Raw genomic sequence first — 7,585 nt, 5'->3', positions numbered from 1 at the left:
TTCATATCAATGTATTGAATGAAGGGATTGAAGATATTGTTTGTGAAATTTGCTGAAGATTCAAAAATGGGTGGGAAAGTAAATTGTGAAGAGGACATAAAGAGGCTCCAAAGGGGCATGAATAGTTTAAATGAGTGGGCAAAAATCTGGCAAATGGAGTACATTGTGGGCAAATGTGAAATTGGCCATTTTGGCGGGAAGAATAAAAAAGAAGCGAATGATCTAAGCAATGATAGATTGCAGAGCTCGAAGGTGCAGAGGGATCTGGGTGTCCTTGTGCATGAATCACAAAAGGCTGGTTACAGGTACAGCAAGTCATTAGGAATGTTACTGTTTACTGTGAGAGGGAATTAATTATAGAAGTAGGGAGGTTATGCTTCAGTTGTACAGCGTATTGGTGAGCCAACATCTGGAATATTTCTTATTTAAGGAAAGAAGCAGTTTACTGGACTAATACCAAGAATGGGTGGGTTGTCTTTTGAGGAAAGGTTGGAGAGGTTAGATTTGTATCCACTGGAGTTTAGAAGAGTAAGATGTGACTTGATCAAAATCTTTAAGGTCCTGATGGGTATTGACAAGGTGGATGTGGAGAGGATGTTTCCTCTGGTGGGAGAATCTAGAACTAGGGGTCACTGTTTAACAATAAATATGGAGAGGCAGTGGTGCAGTGGTATTGTCACTGGACTGGTAATCCAGAGACCCAGGGTAATGCTCTGGGGACAGGGTTCCACTGGACTGGTAATCCAGAGACCCAGGGTAATGCTCTGGGGACAGGGTTCCACTGGACTGGTAATCCAGAGACCCAGGGTAATGCTCTGGGGACAGGGTTCCACTGGACTGGTAATCCAGAGACCCAGGGTAATGCTCTGGGGACGGTTCCACTGGACTGGTAATCCAGAGACCCAGGGTAATGCTCTGGGGACAGGGTTCCACTGGACTGGTAATCCAGAGACCCAGGGTAATGCTCTGGGGACAGGGTTCCACTGGACTGGTAATCCAGAGACCCAGGGTAATGCTCTGGGGACAGGGTTCCACTGGACTGGTAATCCAGAGACCCAGGGTAATGCTCTGGGGACAGGGTTCCACTGGACTGGTAATCCAGAGACCCAGTGTAATGCTCTGGGGACAGGGTTCCACTGGACTGGTAATCCAGAGACCCAGGGTAATGCTCTGGGGACAGGGTTCCACTGGACTGGTAATCCAGAGACCCAGGGTAATGCTCTGGGGACAGGGTTCCAATGGACTGGTAATCCAGAGACCCAGGGTAATGCTCTGGGGACGGTTCCACTGGACTGGTAATCCAGAGACCCAGGGTAATGCTCTGGGGACAGGGTTCCAATGGACTGGTAATCCAGAGACCCAGGGTAATGCTCTGGGGACAGGGTTCCACTGGACTGATAATCCAGAGACCCAGGGTAATGCTCTGGGGACAGGGTTCCACTGGACTGGTAATCCAGAGACCCAGGGTAATGCTCTGGGGACAGGGTTCCACTGGACTGGTAATCCAGAGACCCAGTGTAATGCTCTGGGGACAGGGTTCCACTGGACTGGTAATCCAGAGACCCAGGGTAATGCTCTGGGGACAGGGTTCCACTGGACTGGTAATCCAGAGACCCAGGGTAATGCTCTGGGGACAGGGTTCCACTGGACTGGTAATCCAGAGACCCAGGGTAATGCTCTGGGGACAGGGTTCCACTGGACTGGTAATCCAGAGACCCAGGGTAATGCTCTGGGGACAGGGTTCCACTGGACTGGTAATCCAGAGACCCAGGGTAATGCTCTGGGGACAGGGTTCCACTGGACTGGTAATCCAGAGACCCAGGGTAATGCTCTGGGGACAGGGTTCCACTGGACTGGTAATCCAGAGACCCAGGGTAATGCTCTGGGGACAGGGTTCCTCTGGACTGGTAATCCAGAGACCCAGTGTAATGCTCTGGGGACAGGGTTCCACTGGACTGGTAATCCAGAGACCCAGGGTAATGCTCTGGGGACAGGGTTCCACTGGACTGATAATCCAGAGACCCAGGGTAATGCTCTGGGGACAGGGTTCCACTGGACTGGTAATCCAGAGACCCAGGGTAATGCTCTGGGGACGGTTCCACTGGACTGGTAATCCAGAGACCCAGGGTAATGCTCTGGGGACAGGGTTCCAATGGACTGGTAATCCAGAGACCCAGGGTAATGCTCTGGGGACAGGGTTCCACTGGACTGATAATCCAGAGACCCAGGGTAATGCTCTGGGGACAGGGTTCCACTGGACTGGTAATCCAGAGACTTAGGGTAATGCTCTGGGGACAGGGTTCCACTGGACTGGTAATCCAGAGACCCAGTGTAATGCTCTGGGGACAGGGTTCCACTGGACTGGTAATCCAGAGACCCAGGGTAATGCTCTGGGGACAGGGTTCCACTGGACTGGTAATCCAGAGACCCAGGGTAATGCTCTGGGGACAGGGTTCCACTGGACTGGTAATCCAGAGACCCAGGGTAATGCTCTGGGGACAGGGTTCCACTGGACTGGTAATCCAGAGACCCAGGGTAATGCTCTGGGGACAGGGTTCCACTGGACTGGTAATCCAGAGACCCAGGGTAATGCTCTGGGGACAGGGTTCCACTGGACTGGTAATCCAGAGACCCAGGGTAATGCTCTGGGGACAGGGTTCCACTGGACTGGTAATCCAGAGACCCAGGGTAATGCTCTGGGGACAGGGTTCCACTGGACTGGTAATCCAGAGACCCAGGGTAATGCTCTGGGGACAGGGTTCCACTGGACTGGTAATCCAGAGACCCAGGGTAATGCTCTGGGGACAGGGTTCCACTGGACTGGTAATCCAGAGACCCAGGGTAATGCTCTGGGAACAGGGTTCCACTGGACTGGTAATCCAGAGACCCAGGGTAATGCTCTGGGGACAGGGTTCCACTGGACTGGTAATCCAGAGACCCAGGGTAATGCTCTGGGAACAGGGTTCCACTGGACTGGTAATCCAGAGACCCAGGGTAATGCTCTGGGGACAGGGTTCCACTGGACTGGTAATCCAGAGACCCAGGGTAATGCTCTGGGGACAGGGTTCCACTGGACTGGTAATCCAGAGACCCAGGGTAATGCTCTGGGGACAGGGTTCCACTGGACTGGTAATCCAGAGACCCAGGGTAATGCTCTGGGGACAGGGTTCCACTGGACTGGTAACCCAGAGACCCAGGGTAATGCTCTGGGGACAGGGTTCCACTGGACTGGTAATCCAGAGACCCAGGGTAATGCTCTGGGGACAGGGTTCCACTGGACTGGTAACCCAGAGACCCAGGGTAATGCTCTGGGGACAGGGTTCCACTGGACTGGTAATCCAGAGACCCAGTGTAATGCTCTGGGGACAGGGTTCCACTGGACTGGTAATCCAGAGACCCAGGGTAATACTCTGGGGACAGGGTTCCACTGGACTGGTAACCCAGACACCCAGGGTAATGCTCTGGGGACAGGGTTCCACTGGACTGGTAATCCAGAGACCCAGGGTAATGCTCTGGGGACAGGGTTCCACTGGACTGGTAATCCAGACACCCAGGGTAATACTCTGGGGACAGGGTTCCACTGGACTGGTAACCCAGACACCCAGGGTAATACTCTGGGGACAGGGTTCCACTGGACTGGTAATCCAGACACCCAGGGTAATACTCTGGGGACAGGGTTCCACTGGACTGGTAATCCAGACACCCAGGGTAATGCTCTGGGGACAGGGTTGGAATCCCACCAAGGCAGATGGTGAAATTTGAATTCAATAAAAAATCTGGATTTAAAAGTCTAACGATGATCATGAATCGATCATCGTAAAACCCCATTTGGGTTTCTGAAGGAAGGAAATTTGATCATCAAATTCAACACTCTGATTCCGCCTTTCCCCCATATCCCTTGAGCCCCAAGAGCTATATTTAATTAACGTTTTGGCCTCAACTACTTTTTGTGGTAGAGAATTCCACAGATTTACGACTCTCTGGCAGAAGAGATTTCTCCTCACCTCAGTCCTAAAAGGTTTACCCCTTATCCTCAAACCATGACTCCTAGATCTGGACTCCCCCACCATCGGGAACATTCTTTCTGAACCTACCCTGAATAATGCTGTTCGAATTTTGTAAGTTTCTATGAGATCCCCTCTCACTCTTCTAAACTCCAATGTATATAATCCAAACCGACTTAGTCTCTCCTCTGTGACAGTCCTGTCATCCCAGGAATCAGCCTGGGAAACCTCCGCTGCACTCCTTCGCTGCACTCCCTTCTATAATAGGGTGATCAGAACTGTACACAGTAGTCCGAGTGTGGCCTTACTAATGTCTTGTGGAACTTCAGCAAGATGTCCCAACTCCTGTATTCAATCTTCTGACCAATGAAACCAAGCATGCCGAATGCCTTCTTCACCACCTGCGACTCCACTGCCAAGGAGCGAAGGACCTGTACTCCTAGATCTCTTTGTTCTATAACTCTCCCCAACTCCCTACCATTAACTGAGTAGGTCCTGCCCCAATTCGATCTACCAAAATGCATCACTTCACATTTATCAAAATTAAACTCCATCTGCCGTTCCTCGGCCCACTGGCCCAATTGGTCAAGATCCCGTTGCAACCCTAGATAATCTTCACTGTCCACTATACCACCAATCTTGGTGCCATCTGCCAACTTACTAACCATGTCTCCTATACTCACATCCAAATCATTTATATAAATAACAAATAACAGTGGACTCAGCACTGATCCCTGAGGCACACCGCTGGTCACAGGCCTCCAGTATAAAAAACAACCCTCCATAACCACCCTTGGCCTTCTTTGCCCAAGTGTTGAATCAAGGAGCCCTAGAAAAACTGGAGTCAATGGGAATCATTGACTGGTTGGAGTCATACCAGGACACCATTGCAAAGGTTTCTCAGGGTGGTGTTCTAGACCCAACCATCTTCAGCTGCTGCATCATTTTCTTGATTCAAGGCTATTTGCTACTTCCTGAACTGCTGCAGTCCATGTGATGCAGGTACACCCATGATGCTGTTAGGAGGAGATTTTGACCCAGTGACAGTGAATATAGTCCCAAGTTAGGATGGCCAGTGGTTTGGGACCTTTGTTCCTGACACACTTTGGTCAGATGCTGGTTTGATGTTGTTACTCTCATCTCGCCTTTTTTTAAATTCAGGGCATTGAATAGTTTGTTAGGCCATTTAAGGTCATTTGCTGTGGGTCTGGAGTCACATGTAGGCTAGACCAGGTAAGGACGGCAGATTTCCTTCCCTAAAGGATATCAGTGAACCAGATGGGTTCTTAGGACAATAAATCATTAGTCTTTGAATTCCAGATCCTTATTGAATTCAAATTTCACCATCTGCAATGGTGGGATTCAAACCGTGTTCCCCAGAGCATTACTCTGGGTCTCTGGATCACTAGTCCCTGGCAATACCACTACGCCACCGCTTCCCCTTGCGTTCTGCTCTTATCTTTGTATCAAAGCTGCAACAAGGTCAGGAGCTGAGTGGTGTCATGGTGGCAGATTGAATAATGACATTTGAAAGGAAACTGGATAACTATTTTGTCAGACCTCACCCTAAAATGACTGAAACCATTACTGACCGTGCCTGAAACAACAAGGAATGGTCTGGAATTCGGAGAAACTGACAGCTCATTATCTCTAGATGTGGCAATGACCCCGTGACTGCAGCGGTCAAATCAAAGGGAACTGTACAAAGGCCATTACATTTCTAAGGTCAAGCCCGGTAAACAGAGACTGATGGGACAAAGAATCCTGAAATGTCTTTTGAAATTCCTCATGGTTGCAATGTTACCAAGTCATGAATCCAGGCAGAGGGACATACATCCTTTCTTCAAGCCAATGTGGAGAAGTGACCGTCTCTATCTGAGAGAACCAGTTACCCTGCCTTATGGAGCAGCAAAGAAGACAGCCATCTTCCATCGACCATGCAGCATCTCAGAACAAGGGCTCGATCCAGGTAAATGCCTGTCTCCCATCTACACTGTTACTCTTGGAACCGCTGAACACCCGTACCTCTGCCGACAAGACTAATTTATCTTTACATGACGAGTCCATCATGTAAGTCATCACGACTGGAAAAGTGAATTATCCAGCATCATTCTTCAACCTGCAGAGGATGTGAACGATTACACCTTTGGACTTTCATTCTGGACTCACATGAAACAATAACTCTTATTTGCTCTGTGCACCTCTTCCATTTTAAAAATCCTTTTTCTTTATTGTTTGAAGGGGGATGTTGTGAACTTTCTTCCCATGTTTTGAGTGTGTGAAATAAAAACCCTTCTTATTTTGCCTGATCAGTAGTTTGCTGTGGAGTTGTTGATGGAGATTGGATCTCACGAAGACTAGGGGTTGGGGAAAATATGCCACCACTTATAAAGGGGGAAATCAAAACCAAAACACCTTTCTGTTCATGGACAGGTGAGGGGCAAAATCAGGGCTGTTTAAATTAAATATCCCTCCTGTCCGGAACAATTTGAAGGGAAGATATTTGCAGGGTTCTGTGGAAAAGATGTGGGGAGTGGGACTAGGAGGTGGAACAGACAGAGTTAGGTATTTTCTATATCACTGTCCACTCACATCTTGTTTCTCCCTTCAAACCCAATCCTGGGAAAAGCCCTTTGCCCCAATTCACTTACACCTGTATTCTCAAAATCCAAACTGACGAGTCTTTGGCCTTTCATTTGACACATTTCTGCAGCTCCCACTCTGCTAAGCTGCTCCCTCACTCCCCCACATTTGACCTACTCCCCATTAAAACCATTATTCTCTCTCATCCAGACCATTCTCCTGGTGTAACTCTCATATTCATCCACTTAAGCTCAAAGGATGCAGTGTTGAACATACATGGTGACAGTTACTTTTGTCATTCACTGCCTATTCTGGCTGAACTACATATAGAACTGTGGTGTAGCCGTGAAAAATTCTCACTGCTATTCCACCTTAACAGCAAGTGAGCCCAAGGCTGGGTGAGTGCGACTTCCGGTTGTGGCGATGCGGAGCTAAGCCGCACGATTCGGCAGCTCCCGCGATCACGGACTTTCGGGCTCTCTAGAAGAGCCCCAACGGGAATTTTCTGAAGATGTTCCGCGTGGGAAGGGGAGAGTGAGGTCCCCCTTCATGGTTTATGGATCGAACAAGAAGTGAAACGGCCAAAAAAGCGGCGTTGGAGCAGCGGGAGAAGCGAGGGAAGAAAAACAAGATGGCGGCGGCCGGAGATAAAGTGGAAGGCGGACTGGAGCTGCAAGAGTTCATTAAGTACTGTTTTGAGGAGCTGCGGAAAGAGATGCTGGCGCCTATGCTGTCGGCGATTGCAGGATCAGGGATGACCCAGAAAGCCCACGAGGTAAAGATCCAGGAGGTGCATAAAAAATTTAATGAGAACGAGGATGAGATCTTGGGCCTGGCGGTGAGGGTGGAGGAGCACGAGACGCTGCACAAAAGGTGGGCTGGAAGATTCGAAGACCTGGAGAACAGGTCGAGGAGAAAGAATCTTCGGATCCTGGGTCTCCCTGAAGGAGTGGAGGGGGCCGATGCCGGGGCATATGCGAGCACGATGCTCGAGTCGA

At 49.7% G+C, this 7,585-nt stretch overlaps 1 protein-coding gene across 1 annotated transcript in view; it reads right to left on the bottom strand.

Annotated features, from left to right (window-relative positions):
* Positions 1-7,585, bottom strand: part of LOC140409355 (interferon-induced very large GTPase 1-like) — a 54,281-nt gene that overhangs the window by 8,654 nt on the left and 38,042 nt on the right. The gene's annotated exons all lie outside the window — the stretch shown is intronic.

This window comes from Scyliorhinus torazame, chromosome 3 (genome assembly GCF_047496885.1).
Source record: "Scyliorhinus torazame isolate Kashiwa2021f chromosome 3, sScyTor2.1, whole genome shotgun sequence".
Lineage (NCBI taxonomy): Eukaryota > Metazoa > Chordata > Chondrichthyes > Carcharhiniformes > Scyliorhinidae > Scyliorhinus > Scyliorhinus torazame.
The sequence above is the reverse complement of the archived record's forward strand: the minus strand, read 5'-3'. Positions and strand labels throughout refer to the sequence as shown.